This window comes from Neopsephotus bourkii, unplaced genomic scaffold (genome assembly GCF_033783945.1).
Source record: "Neopsephotus bourkii isolate Nb327-2 ecotype Australia unplaced genomic scaffold, CSIRO-AGI_Nbou_v1 NB_1765, whole genome shotgun sequence".
Lineage (NCBI taxonomy): Eukaryota > Metazoa > Chordata > Aves > Psittaciformes > Psittacidae > Neopsephotus > Neopsephotus bourkii.
This window is the reverse complement of record NW_026902239.1, coordinates 11802380-11818756: the sequence shown is the minus strand read 5'-3', so window position 1 is coordinate 11818756 and position 16377 is coordinate 11802380.

The following is a 16377-nucleotide window of genomic DNA, read 5'->3' as shown; positions in this document are numbered from 1 at the left end:
TTGTGTGGTTCTGTACAAGAAAAAATGTTCACAAGAGCCAGGAGCTGAGGGTGTATAAATGCCTTTGTATAAGGCATCAATCGTGCTTGAAAGCTTCTTTTGGCTAATTTACAAATAACGAGCCTGTGATGGCTGGTGAGAAAACAGCATAAAAAAGGAAGGGAAAGTAGGTTAAATGTCAGTGCACTGGTCTGTTTATAAATACCAAAAAAAAAGTGCATAGGCTTGTTTTTATATTACACCTGTCTCCTTAGCACTTCATATTTGCCAAATCACTTACCTGAAGAGACTGAAAAGTGGCAAAGTAGAAGCAATCTTTTATAAAGCATTTATACTAAAAATGTGGCTCAAGGAGACTTCAGTCCTGATGTCAGTTTAAGAGACTATAATAAGGCAAGTAAGAGCAATGTGACAGCCAGGGAGGGGCAGGATTTCTGTAATGTAGCCCATGAAGTAATGTTGAGATGAAGCTGGACAAAAGCTATTTGTGCCTGACTGCTGATGCACTTTCTAACGGTGACATCTGTCAGAGTGATACAGTCTCTAGAGGGAAGCAGTAGAAACTCCAGCAGTGAATCATTTCAAAATTAGTCTGCTGAACCACTTGAGAATGTAGTAGAGAGGTGTAGAGAATCGAAGAGGTGTAGGACAGCTTTAAAAAAGGAACATGTTGTTTCCAGCTCTCAGTTCTGTGAGTCTGGGACAGTTACAACAAACTTGTCTTTCACTTATCCAGAACATCTAACCAAACTGGCTAATTTTGTAACACTTGAGAGAGGGAGAGTTATACTATATTAAATAGTTATACAATTGAGTTACATATATGCCATGAAATTTGTGACAGCTCTTTTCTTCTCAGTGGACAAATTTCTTCTTACAGCCTTTCCATCAAAAAAAAAAAAAACAAACAACCAAATAAATCAATCAGATCCAGGTGCCAACATAAAATGTGAAAAGGTACTGTACTTCAAAATGTTCAAAGCTAACTGTACAAGGTGATATACTTCAATGTCTGTAAAATATATTTTTTCAAAATCAGGTTTGGATTAGTGGAAATTAACCTTAACTTTATTTTTTAGCAACAACATTTAAGAGACAAAAATACCCTCAAATTAATTTTCACACACTGTGCTACATTCTGGAATATGTTATTCCTTTATATCAGGACAGTATTGCCATTTTATTGAAATTGTATTTTTTTTACAACTGGACACAGAACATGCTTTATGAATTTTCCAAATAGCTAAACACCTTTAATTATTGTAGAAAGACATTCTCAAATTCTTGCACCAACTGCTGTCCTAGGTGAGTGGAAACAGAAGTCAGGTGGGTATAGCATTTCTGTTGTCAAGAGTAAAGCATTATCAAAACCATACCACCACAAGTGTGATCCATTGTGAAACCAGTGTAAGAATAAGCTCATGCCATCTGTACTGTGAAAAAATGGTTGTAGGTTTTTAACACTATGTATTTACCTGTATCACAAATCATGAAAGGTAAATAACATCATCCCTAAGCTTTGTTTAAAAGCAGAACCACTGCAAGCATTGATTCTGTTATTTCTTTCATTTTTCCTAGTTTAACTGTATACAATTGAGATTAGAAGGTGTAGTTACTTTAAAGCACTAACCTCAAGTCTCTCCAATGCTGCACAAAAGTTGAAGAAATCCTGCTCATTGAATCCAGCTAGGACTTTTTTCCAAGAGCCCAGAGAGGGTGCTGCACTCCTGACTCTGCAATGAGTATTCTTTGTATGGGATAGCAGCTCCCAGAGACCTCCTTGATGTTAGACAAACTACAGACACACACATTGCTCTAATCTGTTTTTTCTAAAAGCTTGCAGCTTACTTAAAAGTTGATATGCAGGTATAATGAAAAATAGGACGTGATCAAAAAGAAATGATGTAGGAACTACAGCAGCACTGTGACTTATCTCACATGTGCAGAACTGGATAGGTCTGATGTACTTTAGCTTATTAAGTAGGTTTAGTGAGACTCCAATCCTGCTGCCTCTGTGCTTTAGCTTTTCACATCCTTATATACTGCCCCTAAGCTTGCTTTTACCTTTAACCATCATTTCCTTTGCCTTAAGTAGCTTATTTTTACTTTTTTCCCATGAGTCAACTCTCCTGGCAGCTCTCCAGGGGATGTAACAGAGAAGGCAGATGTTTCACAGCAGAGCTGCAGAGAGAACAGTCATTTTCAACAGGGCTGCTGAAGGTCAGGTATTCATTCCCCCAGAGAGGCTAAAAAAGTGATGCCAGAGGCTTGACCACTACCTGAGCTGCCCATCAGTCCACAATTCAGGTCTTACCTCAGAGGCAGCAGTGCTGTGGTGCTGAGGCAGAGGGCAGAGGAGAAAAGCTCTGCTGTTCCTGAGGTTCAGTGGTGAGATCTCAACCAAATGACGATGTGCTGAACAGTTCCACAGTGTGGAGCACTGTTAAGAGAATTGGAGCAGTGTGTCTTGATCAGACGAGAGGCACAGCAGCTGGGATACATGAACAGACCTTACCTGCTTTTAGTCACATTCTAGTTGTAACCTTGAGCTGTTACCTATTGCTATTCTGCAGAAGTCTTGCAACCTGATGGACTAGAATCACTGCAGTACAGTGTCTTCGTGTGCAACCAACACACAAGTGCATAATGTAATTTGTGTCCTCTGCTTGTTTCCTAGAGCGTGTATTCCCCAAAATAAAGGGAATACAGGTGATCAACACTTAGTTGGCCTTATAGTATAGTTTTTCAAAAGGCTCTCCACTGAAAACAGCTCCTGAGGAATCAGACATGCTATAGGGCAGTCAATTAGTGGGTTTTTTGGTATTATTTGTTCTTGGAATTAAGAAATGAGGAACAAAAACTTGTGGACTCAAATAGCAAGAGATTTGGAGCAAAAAATGTTTGAGAAAACATAGTGGGTTTGTTGGTTTTGTAGAATCTGGAAACGGAGTATGTTTTAATTGTGCATACATTCTTTGTTCAGAACAAATCAAAACTCCTGTAACAAATCTTCCTTGGGCCACAACTAGTGAGTAAGGGAACCCTTGATCATTTTGAAATATTTCTGCAGAAAAGCACATTAGACCTAATGGCTGCACACTGGGTGATGGAAGGCACTTCACTTATCTGGGAAAAAAATGCTTTTTAATGACTTCGTTTATTCATTTTTTAAAAACAGTAAAGTTGTCATGTTATAATCTCCCAGAGATACTCCCGGGTGAGCTGTTGAAAGGTAATTTCAGCACACCTAGGGCTTCATACTGTAATATAAGCTGTTGTGCCTTACAGCTTAATCACATTGTGGCATTTAGAAATCATTCATTGCAGCTGGCAAAAATGTCTTGCAATAACACCATTACCACAACTTACATTTTTACAGCAATTTTTACTTCTTAGGCAAACGCACTAAAGTACTCTCCAAAACATTTTAAGTACATAGCAGGCATTGAATCACTGAGCATTGTAAGTCCCTTATGAACTAAGTGTTCCTTATATAATAACAATGTATCATTTTTTCATAAGTTATCCCTGTTATAAAACATGCATATGTTTTTAACTTATATAAAACTTCTTCCAAGAGTACATACTGTGTCATAGGCTCAGATACCAAAGTTTAAAATCAAAGACAATGCCTTATATCCACTTGGAGACTAGCAAACTGATATCAAACAATCAAAAGCTTTAAAGAAAACTGTAACACAAGCTGTGGTAAGAAGCACTTCTAGCAGACTGCTAATCTTATTTGGAGTTTACTGAACTCAGGAGTGTACAACACAGCCAATTCAGCATGTAATATTCTCAGTGCTCAAGGAACAGGCTGTCAACCACATTTGGGAAGAATTCAGCTATTGGTGTGTCATGGTGAAAAGCATGTTGCATTTGCTAAAATTTTGGTGTCATTTATAAAGCTTTTAATGTTCTGGGTGCTGCAACCGTCCATACCTCTTTGCAGCAATTGCATTAGATTTATTCACTGTCAGGTTGCCCCATTTAAATTGGCTGCATTCCTCATTGATTCTTGGAGCTCTTTTCCCCACACAGGTGAGAGACTCTCCAGGACACACAAACACACAATAAGCTTGTCCCAGGGCTCTGAGGCACAGAGAACTGTCTTCAATTAAAAGACCCAGGGATGGACAGAGTGAGTGAGCAAGTGAGGAATTAAACAAATTACTCATCACTGTCTGTACAATAGGTATGAAATGGTTTTTATAAGTGCAAAGAAATCCATTATGGATTTCTTTATTACTGGAACATTTTATATTTATAGATAATAAATGCACTATGTGAGTGGGATGGAAATCAACCTGTTTCATATATCACTCTCAGCACCAAGATACGAATTTATATATATGGCATACTCATGATGTACTTGAAAAAAATACACTGAGTGTATTTTTCTTATCTGAGTGAACGAATCCATTTGTATCTTTGTTAACATGGTCACAAGAAGAAAAATAATGACCTCTAAACCAGCTATTAATATATTTTAAACAGTGATAAGAATACTTAATGAAACACTGAAAGACAAAAAATAGCATGATTATTCTCTTCTTACAAATAACAAAACCTAGTGATACATTTTACATCTAGCCACTTCCTGGATAGAAGGAAAGAAGGTCTATTGAACTAGAACTCTGTTGCCAAGTGACCTCTAATGCTGGCCTAAAAAAACCACTGTGTCACGAGCCCTATTACCAGGAACCCCCAAACTTGAACAATGCTGCTGGATATCCAGTATTAGGGGACTAAGAACAGTAAGATCTAACCTGAAATTGAGATTTTACAGCCAGATTCACATTTTCGGATATTACCATGTTTTCTCCCTGGGAATAGTGGGAAAATTGAGACGTTTTAATTTGCTTTTAAAGGAGTGACAGTCTTAGTAGAGCTATGTAAATACAAAATACGTGGTTGTTTCTAAATAGCTTGTTTATTTGTGCTTTTATTTGCAAACTGGCAAGCTGTACTCAGGAGCAATGTACGATGCAGCTTTCTCACAGAACAACCTATATATAGGCAACAGACGTTGTATATGAAGAAGCTGATAAACTGATTCTTCACCTGCCTTTCTTTAAAATTCACAGAATTGGTGCCTATAAGTCTCAAAGGTCACCCAATATATAGCACGACTCAAAACTAACATCTTCATTACTGCTGCATTGCCGTGATAGGCTCTGAATTGAGTCAGTTCTTAAATAAATTTTGCTTAGGGAAATAAGCAAACTTTTAAAGTTATAGGAAATATGAAATAACCTTTAAAATGGAAACTTGGAAATGGAAAGAGAAAACCAGTGATCTGACAACCAAATGGAATTATATTATGGTAAACACAAGGATGTTCCAGCAAGTGAAGTGAGACAGATAAATAAATATTACTATGAGCTCACCTAAGGCAAAGGTGTCTTCATTGGAATTTTATATGCGATTGCATAGACTTGGAATGGTCTGAAGTCAAACTGATTTTAAAGTAAACACTTCTGGCTATTCACCTGCAGCAAAATAAAATCTATCCCAGACCTTGGGCTGATGCCATCCCTACAGTCCCCAGCAGCCATTTTACTGCTCTTGTGATATTGTTTCCTTTTTAAGGTTTTTTTTTTTTTTTTTTTAGTGGGAAGAAAATATAGAGATGTAAGCAGCAGAGGAATGAAGGAAAGAATGTTCACACCCCCCCCCCCATGGATCAGGCAGAAGCCATGAGCTTTCAGTAGTAGCAAGTGATGCAACTTTGGAGCTGGTGTACCTTGAGTGCCCAGACAGAGCTCTGTACTTTAAAGTAAGAGATAAGGCAAGAAGAGAATGTTAATTTAATACTGGTTTTAATTTCATAACTCACCTAATTGCCATTAAGATTACACATTTACTGCACATTAATCTCTGTATGAAAAGCAGTATCTTTCATTATTATGGATATTGACATCAGATTTAAAAGAAATGTTATTCTTCTAATAATTAATCAATTCATAATTAATTAATTATCATCAGCTATCATGTATTTGGGGTGCCAACTCTTCTTAGGCATGAGAGACTGCCTAGAAGCTTCAATTCTGACAATGAGATATGTGCTGACTGCACTGAAGTCCACATAAGTTCACAAAAATACTTGGGTCTAATCACTGCCATTGTTCCATCACACCTACAAGCAGAAAGCTCAGTTATGGAGGTATTCTGACCTAGATGTGCTCAGCAACACAACTGTGGGCATGGGGTTTGGGATGAATAGGTACCTAAATGTCATCTAACTCCATATCAGCTTTTCAGGCTCTTAGAAGTTTGAAAATAACAGATGTTTTTTAATAATGTGCCAACTAATGACTTTTTTGTAATGTTTTAGCAAGTAACTATAGCAGGTTCAATGCAGCTGTAAGAAAGAGGAAAGAGTGGAATAACTCTTAATCATAATTTCATTAATGTTGTACTTTAAAACAACAGAAGGGAAAACTTAAGTAATAGAAAGCTAGACCTTCATATAAGTTAAGATATAAAATGGGTTATGCTTCACAATGTAGTAACTTCGGCTAATTCCTACAAAGCTGTTTTGGCCAAGCTTTTTCTGAATCCTTTTGCAGCAAGTGAGATCAGCTGAATTTTCATGAGAGTGAAGCCCCAGGGAAGAGGCACAATTTGCAGCATTTCTGCAATGCATTCTCTAAAAAACTTTTGAGCACTACCAGCAGAAACAGAACAAGCCTGGATCCAAAGGAGGTACAGTTGCCTGAAGGACCTTTAAAATACCTGTGAGCCAGAAACTCCATGCATGGCCAATAGATATTTAAATACTGAAGATGTTTCAGGTTTTTTTGGTTGTTTACTGGGAGGTTGCTGCTGTGTGTGTATATATATATATATAATATAAGATATATATTAGACAATTTCTGCTTTTTGTATTCCTGCATGGCTGTCTCTCTAGCTTGCAGTTAAGACACCAAGCAAAGCACGCTTCTATCTTTCCCTCCAAAATGTTCCAACTTGAAAGGTAACACTGAAAGCAAGCACTCTTGGGATCCATACCAAATGTGACAGTAACACTTACTTTCCTAAAGAGTGGCTGAGAAGGGAGAGATCCAGGCCCACTTATATGCTGTTTCTCTTCACATCTCTCACCTTCCAAAGAAAGCAGTAAGTAACAGGGTTGCAGGTACTCAGCAGGCAGAGAGTGCCTGTAAATGGTGTTTGCACCTTGGTGTTTCCATAAGCTGTCTGATATTCATTGGACCAAAGAGAGGAACTGTGACCTCCTGCTCTATACAGGACATTGATGGTTTGCCCAGGCATGAAACATATAGCACACAAGACCTTAGCCATTTTGGCAGAGTCATAGTGTTGTGGAAATTCACATACTAGCAATGAAGTCTAAATGAATCTCTACATCACAAACATTTACTCATATAAACCCATGGGATTACTCATGCAATTAAGCATCTGCCAGAGCTGAGCCTTAAATATGTCACACATCCAATCTGATTGTAGGTGTGATTATATAGTGATGCAAAAATATAAACACATAAATATGCCATCCTTCATGTAGCTGCCAGTGACTGATAGAATCACCTGCGTATGGAAAATGAAATCTTAATTAAAACAGGAGATTCTTCTTAATGTTTTTGGTTTTTGTTGTGCTCTTTTTTTTTTTTTTTTCTGAATGGCTGGAAACTAATTAGAGCTCTAATTAAGCAATTTCACTTGACATAGTTATCTGAATATTAACTCATCAATTGTGTAGTGAGGGAATTTACATACTTAGAGAATTCTGTTTAGATTCCTTTGAATCCCTTGAGTTTTGTGCCTATCACTTTTATGCATCCTCCTCAGGCTTTTAACTGGTGATTACATAGACTTTATTCTTCCGATGTACATTAGTATAAGATTTCAGTGGATTTTCTTTTCTTATAGATGGTTAGATTTTTAGGGGTTTGTTTCTTTCTTTTTTGTTGCCATTTTATATGAAGGCAGCATGAATCATCTGCAATAGCAAGGGACAGGATTTGATGCATCAGACAGCTGTGCCCAGGTCTTCATTCCCAATTCATACTTTGTTTGATGCTGCCCCAGAACATGAGCTTCTATGAACCTGGTTCTTCCTCTGCGTTGTGTGACTCTGTGTGTTTTCTACATTAGCTGTACAGTAAAAGCCTCATGCAATTCTGCCTTTTAGCCATATTTTTTTCTTAGGATGTTTCTCAGGACAAAAGTTTAGCATTGCTTAGGCAGCTAAAGTTATACCCAGCTGGCTGTGCACTAGTGAATAAACCACAGACCTGCACTACAGTGTGCTTTTAACATTAAATCACACATAAAAAATGTTCTGCCTCCTGCTATAAAAAGAAAAATTAATATCTGGACACTTGAGAATCCTTCTTTTTAAATGCAGATTACAGTTTTCCCCACAGCCACTTGGAGCTATTAATCCGTTTAGGAGCTGTCTCTTCTCAGGGTGGAGGGAGATGGACAAGTTTGCCTTTTCAACATGCTTTTTTCTTCTATGCAAACCTTTAGCTTTTAGAAACTGTTGGGCCTGCCTCACTTTTATTGAAAGAAAATGTAGAGGACCTTCAGTCTGTTACCTTTAGCACTAGAAAATATTCATTATTTCCAGGTTGTGCCTCTGCACTGAACGAGATTTTGAACCTATATAAACTTCACCTGGGAAACACTCCAGCTTTTCTAGTAAGTCATAGTTACTGTAAGATCAGTAGTTATTGAGCAGTCTACAGCTAAAGAGGCTTTTAAGCAAATCCCCCATTTACTTTTCCCAGGCCTACTGATACCTGCAGGCTGCTTGAAGGAAGCTATCCTAACATGTTCATTTGGGTTAAGTATTGTGCCTGTTTCCAGTTATGCTCAAAGGAGTAATGGGGCCAGCATTTAAGTCTCCTGCCTGATAACTATTTGGAGCCAATTTGAATGGGAACAGGTCTTTCTGACAGTTCCTAATGAGTCTTGAACTCTAGCAGTAGGATCTCAACCCCTTTAAATGATTTGCTGCCATGTCCTTGTGTTAATTAATTAACTTATGATGCATCTGATAGTCAAGTTAGTTTAGGGCTTCCTGTAACCCAAAAGATTCATTTAAAGTCCAGTCATGTAACACCAAAATAACTGCTGCTGAACTCTGTCTTTTTTGAGGTGATCCAGTTCAACTAGCAGTAAAGAGTGAAAGAAGAATTTATGACAAGCTTCAGGATAACAAGTTTCTGACAGAATCCTGTTCTGTTGCTGGATAGAAATCTCTTTTCTTAGGAATTTGTTTTTTTGGGGGAGGTGAGGGCTCTGCACTTCATACATTAAAAGAAATATACACAATCTCTGAGGCAGGCCAAAAGTCAGCCCAGGGGCCCTGGAAACTCACTCAAATCCATGTGCTCTTCTTCCTTTCCCAAAGATCTTAACTTTCTTCAGATAAAGCTGATGATATTTATGTTCTATTCAGAGGAAGCAGTTCAACTTGAGATCCTCTGATGAGTATCTCAAGATACCAAGAGGAGCAACAGGATATCTCAACAGAGGCACTGAACAGTACTCTAACAGCATTTTAAACTCCTGCGCTTTGTTTTCCTTTAGTGTATGCGTGCTGCATGGTTCAGCATAAAAGATGTAAGAACCTAGACTGCAACCTCACCAGTAGTAAATGCAGCTGTGAATGTGCATAGTGTGAGGCAGAATTCTAAAATACTGGTGGCTGTTCATTTTTTTTTTTTATTATTATTTTCCCACTAATTAAAATTAAACTAATAATAAATTTAGTTGAGTAAGGAAGGTGAAATACTCAAAAAGTAAAGCCTCACTGTGATCAGATCAGGAAGCAAGGACATCTCTTGAAATCTTCTCTTTAAAAAGCCCAGGAAGCTAAAATGAACTCTGGATCCTTTACCTCAGTTTCTGTATGACAGAAGATTACCTGTGAAGGAGTTCCCGCTCTTGTAACACCATGAAGGCTGACACAAGGCCAGCCTGGACCACAGTAATTATCTAATCTGACCTATTGCATAAAACAAGTTGGAATATATTTCAATTTTTTGAGATTTCTTGGACAAGCTCTCCTTTTCCACCTGGAAATGATACCTGTTTTTGAAAGGGCATCCTGATCATCTGGTTTACCCAAGAGGTCAGAAAACTTGGCTGTAGCTACTGCACACCTTACTGCTCTGAAGTTTGACCCTAGCATGCCCATAAAAGTGAAGAGCAGTTTCTTCAGAAGCTAACAAATTGTGCTTGATCTTTCAGAAGATAAGCAGTCTTAAGTTGATGGTACTACTGAAAACATCTTCTGGTGTGGGGTGTTTGCTCTTTACCTTTTTTTAAACTTTCTTTACCTATTTTAAACTTTCGTATAGTTACATCAACAGAAAGCAAATGTTGTTACTGGATCTTTTCCCCTACATTTTCCTCCACTGCAAAGAAGCAAAAGCTGAGTAGCAGTAATATAATGAGATTCCTCCCAGCTACCTAATGGTCTGAAGAGCTACTGTTATTAATTCTAGTTCACAGCCATTGAAATATAGCCCTTAGCAGCATAGGAGAACATAAAGGTGATCTTCCTGAATGAAAGACCTAACACTTGATAACTAACAAGCACCAAATTCTTTCATTTTATGAGATGGAGGTTTCTCATTTCCTGCTTCTTGTGGCCTCTTACAATACTACTTGGTGCTTATACCATGCTTTGATCTTCAAAGCATTGTATAAACATTAACTAATTAATCCTCCAAACACCCCATGAATTAGTTGAGAGAGCAGTATTTCCATACACTTTCTGCTTGTGCTGAAGGGAAAATATTAAAAAAGGACTTTAAAAGCAGTCCTTTGCTCATTTATATGTATTGACCTTTGTGTTACATATGTCCAAACAACAGGGTTTCCTTTAAGGGCACACAGCAAAGCAGCAACATTTATCAGTATTTTTTTCTTTTTCCATTAGCTGGCTGAAAATTAAGTACATAATTCCCTCCTGCAACTGGAATTGCTTTCTGACTGCATCTTGGTGTTTTATGCCCCACTCATCCCTCAGGTAAAAGTTAGCATATGAAGGTAATATGATTAATCCTATTTTGGACAGGGTCTTGTAGCTCCTACTTGTATGATTTAATTTCTTCTTTCCCATCCTTAGTTCCTGTGATATCTCTTTGTTATTTTTTTTATTCTTTTTTCTGTCTTAAAACACAGGTCCTGTTGTAAAATTACATCCTAGGCACTGCAATTCTTAGAATTGTATCAGAGCTCTGGTATTAAGTTCATTTGTTATGACATGATAATGTCTTGGGACCTACCTGTCTATGTGCAACTTCTGTCTGTGACCAACCTTAATAGACAAATTTGAGCACACTTTTATCTTCCTCTTGCTGGTAAAAGTGTGGTTGTCCCTTCTTCCTCAGGATGTGTCAAGGGGGGGATAACAACCTTGCAAGACTGAGAACAAGACGTTCAGCAACTGTTACTGCCTGCAACCACACTACTTGATAGAAATTCATATTTCATCATTTACCCAAAGTCATCACTGCTTCCAGGACCCCATATTATGCTAACTCTTGTTTCTATATTTTACTTCCTCTTAAATTTCTGCATGCACTGAATTCTTTCTTGAAATCCTGATGGAAAGAACCCCTTGTTCCCTGTGTCGCGCTAGTTGAGTGTCAGACGGTGGCAACTGTTATTTCACTATATCTATCTGCCATGCTCTGTAACCTTTTCTACTCCTTAATTTACCAATCCATCAGATCAGGGTTTCTGAGACTAATGTTTTTCAGAAGAAACTATTTCACAGAAAACCAAATAATACTGATGCAAGACAACAGTTTTCCACATATTCTGTACGTGTATGTGTATAATTACTTTGGGTTGGCTTTTCCTGCAACACCAGCACATACTTTCCTGCTTGTCCTGGCCTCTATTTTGTCATATAAAATGTATCTTAATAGCTTCCCAGTACTGCCATTTGGCAGAAGCAGAAGGAAAACCTTCTTCTGTAGTTTTGGGCTTGTGGGTATTTTTGTTGCTTGGTGTTATGTTATGTTTGTGTTTTTTGATAATATTTTTTGGCTTTTTGTTATTGTTATGTTGTTTGTTTTATTTGGGGTTTTTGTTTATTTGTTTGTTTAAATTCTTAGATGACCTTTATGTAATCTGTTAAATGTACTGTTCTGTGCTGTCTTTAAACGGAATTCCTTCTGGATTTGAGAGAGTCTCCTTGGCTTGATAATTAATGATTCCAAATGCTGTGTGCTAACAGACTTCTTTCCTCTGTCCTAAAAAACTGCTCCATCTATGGTGTATCCAACAGTTTCTCTTTTTTTCAGACTCAGTTGTGGTGTTATCATATGCTCTAGAGAATATGCTTGAGGCTATCAATGTTCTCCTAAGCTTGTTTTCAACTCATAAGCTATATATGTTTAACTGAAAGCATAAGATTGTGGTCTTAGGACAAGTTACAAATTTCCTTTGTTAGTGCTGGCAAACCATTTTCTTTGTGTTTTGGATAGCCACAGTCACTCAAAGGAACAGACATGGCAGTTTTTATACCAGTCTACACGGATTGATTTGGCTCCTTCTGTCACAAACCAGTGGCCCTGATTTTTTTTTTAATTTTTTTTTTTTATTTCTATTTTTTGTTTTAAATGCTGAAAGCAGATTGCACAACACCCTGCTTGTCTATAGGATATTCACTTTCCTATCCCAGTTCCTCAGGACTGGGACCAATTTAGAGTTACCTTATTTAGTTTCCCAAACTCCATAGCTACCTTAAACCATTATCTGTACTGCAGGCAATGTTCAAGGCACTGGTATAATTTCAAGTAGGAAAAATACCTTTTACAAAGATATAGTCATAAATTTTATCAAATATAAAGTATTAGATATTTTCTTGTACTGTCCAAAGCATAATTTCAGAATTGCTAAAAGTCCTACCAATATCCAGCTTGGGAGAAGTATTGGTTCAGTTACTTTCACATGGTCTGTCAACCAACTTTTATGGGAGCACTGTCTATAGCTCTGTGAGGAGCTCTTAGGTGCTAATAGTGTTGCCATGATTCTTTTTGCCTCTGTACTAGAGCACCCAGAAACAGTGAGAAATAATGTGGCTGCTTTTATTCTATTGCATGTTTCCCATTTTCTAAGCATTGCCTAAGCCAGTACTCTGTCAGAGAAAGCACAATACTGCATATTATTTTGTTCATCTTGAGCACTGAGTTTTGTAGCCCTTCTGCCTTAGGTTCTTGGGCTTTTATATGTACTTGCAGAAATTCAGTTATGTTGGAAGGTCAGAGTCTGCCCAGAAAAATGTAACTCACATTACAGGGCAAAAGGCAGAGAGTGGAAACTTGTTCTCTACATAGTCTTATTCTGAGTTATTTTATCATAAATCTAATTGGGAACTGGGTTTTTAGAAGTTGTAAGGTGGATTTTTCAGTCTCAGATAAGTCTTGAAGTCCTCTGTTTTTTCACCTTTCCTTAGTCTCTTCTGATAAAAATCAGATGCATGTGAAATGTATTTATGCGATTGGGAGCAGTACTAGCTAAGTTTCTTCACAAGCTCTTAGGCAAATCAGATGTTTTGGAACCAGCCAACCATGAAAAATATCTGATGTCTTCCATTTACTGCTCCTTGTTTCTTGCAGAGGAAAAATGTCACTTGAGTTGTCTTCCAGTTTTTTGACATTCAGCTCCTCTGATGGAGCCTTTAGCAGATCCATCCTTTCATTCAGAGTGGTTTGGTACATTTTCTTTTGCTATTTATCCATATGGGTTATCTCTCTGATCTGATGTTTGTCTCAGACCTTATTTTAGTTCCCATCACTTTTGAATTATGAAACAAAAACTGCTTAAAACTGCAATTTCCTTTAAGCATCACAGCAGTCAAGAGACCAAATAGATTCTACAGACTCCCAAAGTACAGCATCTTAAAATCACCTTTGTTTTTTGTCAAGGGATTGATAAATTGTCAGAAAAGTGGAGGGCTTGAAGGCCATGGCAGTTGGTTGAGATAGGGAAGAAAAGGGAACAAGCCTAAAGGTATAGGGAAATAATGTCTCTTTTGACTCTTCTGTCATCCGTAAATCCAAACCTTCACTTTAAGGAGATCTTCTGCTCCTTTTCAGTCAGTCTTTTGACAAATAAAAGCTTTTATGCAAACTCATTAAAAAAATCACACAAACCCATCTATATATTATATATAATTCATGAAAAAAAATACACAGGGATTTATGAGAAACACAGTGTGCTGAAGAATTAACCACTCCAAAGTAAAAGGTAAAAATTGATCTAATAAACAAAAGTCAATTTGCCCCAAGATATAGGATTTGTCATTAATGGAATGGAATTTTGCAATTATAAACAAGGAAGCCATTAAATTTTAGATAAAAAAATCAGGGTGTGTTATTCATATCTGGGGGACAAGTTTTACTCTTTAAGTAAAATAAAAAAAGAAAAAGAATAACTGGGCTGCAATACAAGATTTCTGTGAAAACTATTCCCTTAGAAATGTGTGCCTTTCCCTTCTGTTTGTGGAAGTGCTGTGACAGGTTTGTCAGTCACTCAAGTAATAATGCTGCAAAAGCAGAACAACACTTCTGGTTCAAGTGAGTCTATTGGAGTGCTGCTGTAACAAACCAGCCTCCATTTCTCCTTCAGTATAAACAGAAATCACAGAATTATAAATCATAGAGTCATAGCATCAAAAAGTGGTTTTGATTGTAAGGGACCTTAAGGATCTACTATTCCAACCCCCCTGCCTTGGGCAGGGACACATTCCACCAGACCAGGTTGCTCAAAAGGTTGTCCAACCTGATCTTGAACACTGCCAGGGATGGAGCAGCCACAGCTTTTCTGGGCAACCCGTGCCACTGTCTTATCACCCTCATAGCAAAGAATTTCTGCCTTATATCCCATCCAAATCTTCCCTCTTTCAGTTTAAAGCCATTACCACTTGGCCTATCACTAAGTGCTCTTGTAAAAAGTCCCTTTCCAGATTTCTTGAAGGCCCCCTTTAGGCACTGACCTGCTCTAAGGTCTCCCTGAAGCCTTCTCCTCTCCAGGGTAAACAAGCCCAGCTCTCTCAGCCTGTCCTCATAAGAGAGGGCTCCAACCCCCTGAGCATCTTTGTGACCCTCTGCTGTATTGACTCCAACAGCTCCATATCATTCTTACGTTGGGCTCCCAGAGCTGAATGCAGTACTCCACTCTCACAGGAGCAGAGGGGGAGAATCACCTCCCTCAACCTGCTGCTCATGTTCTGGGGATGCAGCCCAGCATATTGTTGGCTTTCTAGGCTACAAGTGCACACGGCTGGGTCAGGTTTAGCTGCTCATTGACCAACACGCTCAAGTCTTTCCCCTCAGGGCTTCTCTCCATCTTCAACATTTCAACCATACCAGACTTTAGGGGAAGAAAAATTCAAGGCAAAACATCGACTTCTCTGGTTTCTCTTCTTTTATCATCCAACAAATATACCAACAGCCCTGGCAAAAATAAAACTTTTTTACAAAGTAATCTTCTCTAAGAATTTAAAAAATGATAGCAACAAGACAAAAGCTTATGTTCCAGCTGATGGCTGGAAAGTTTTTGAAGACAATTAAAGGAAAACCTGTATGGGCTGAAGAGCTCAGATATAAAATAGCTGACTTGAAGGACTGTGTTTTTTAATAGAGTTTTCTGGTAAGCTGTCAAGATACATTTCCCCCATGAATTTTCAAACATTTCACTGACTCTTTCCCTCTTGCTTGTTGTTTATTCTGTTATGACGGTTACCAAAAATTGTTCCTGTTTCACACAGATCAATAATTCCCAAACTACTTACCAAATAAATACTGGTAGCTACAGGGCTGTAAGAAGCAAAATCCATTTTCAAAAAAACAACGTGGGTTTTCTAGACTTTTTTCATATGTGGTATTTTGACCAAAAGTACAAATGTCCCTGGGTTTGAAATGGAGCAAACTTATATGAAATAATTTCTGTCCTGCCAAGAGAGAGAAATAGTGTTACTTGTGTTAGGCAGTAACAACAATGCCAATGTCAAGAAGGGAGAGAGTGAAATAATTTACACTTCTGGCTGCTATAATGATTATTGACAGATGTGAAGCCGGTAAGAGAATTTCCCAACAGGCTGCATCCAGGCTGAGCTAGTGCATCCTGTAGTGCATCTTGGCTCCTGGTCCTTTGAGCATTAAGCTGCATTCAGGGCACACGAGGGCTCTTCCTTGTCCCAACTCTTCCTTCAGGGACAAAGGGCTGGTAAAGACAGTGGTTGTGCTAGTCAAGCCATGGGTAAAAACTCTTATCCATAATCTATGAGCTCAGCCTCTTAAGAGTGTGCTGTGGGGGCAAGTCATGAATCTCAGAGTAACCTGAAAACTCTCTCAGTGCTGTGAGACAAGGATTGGATCT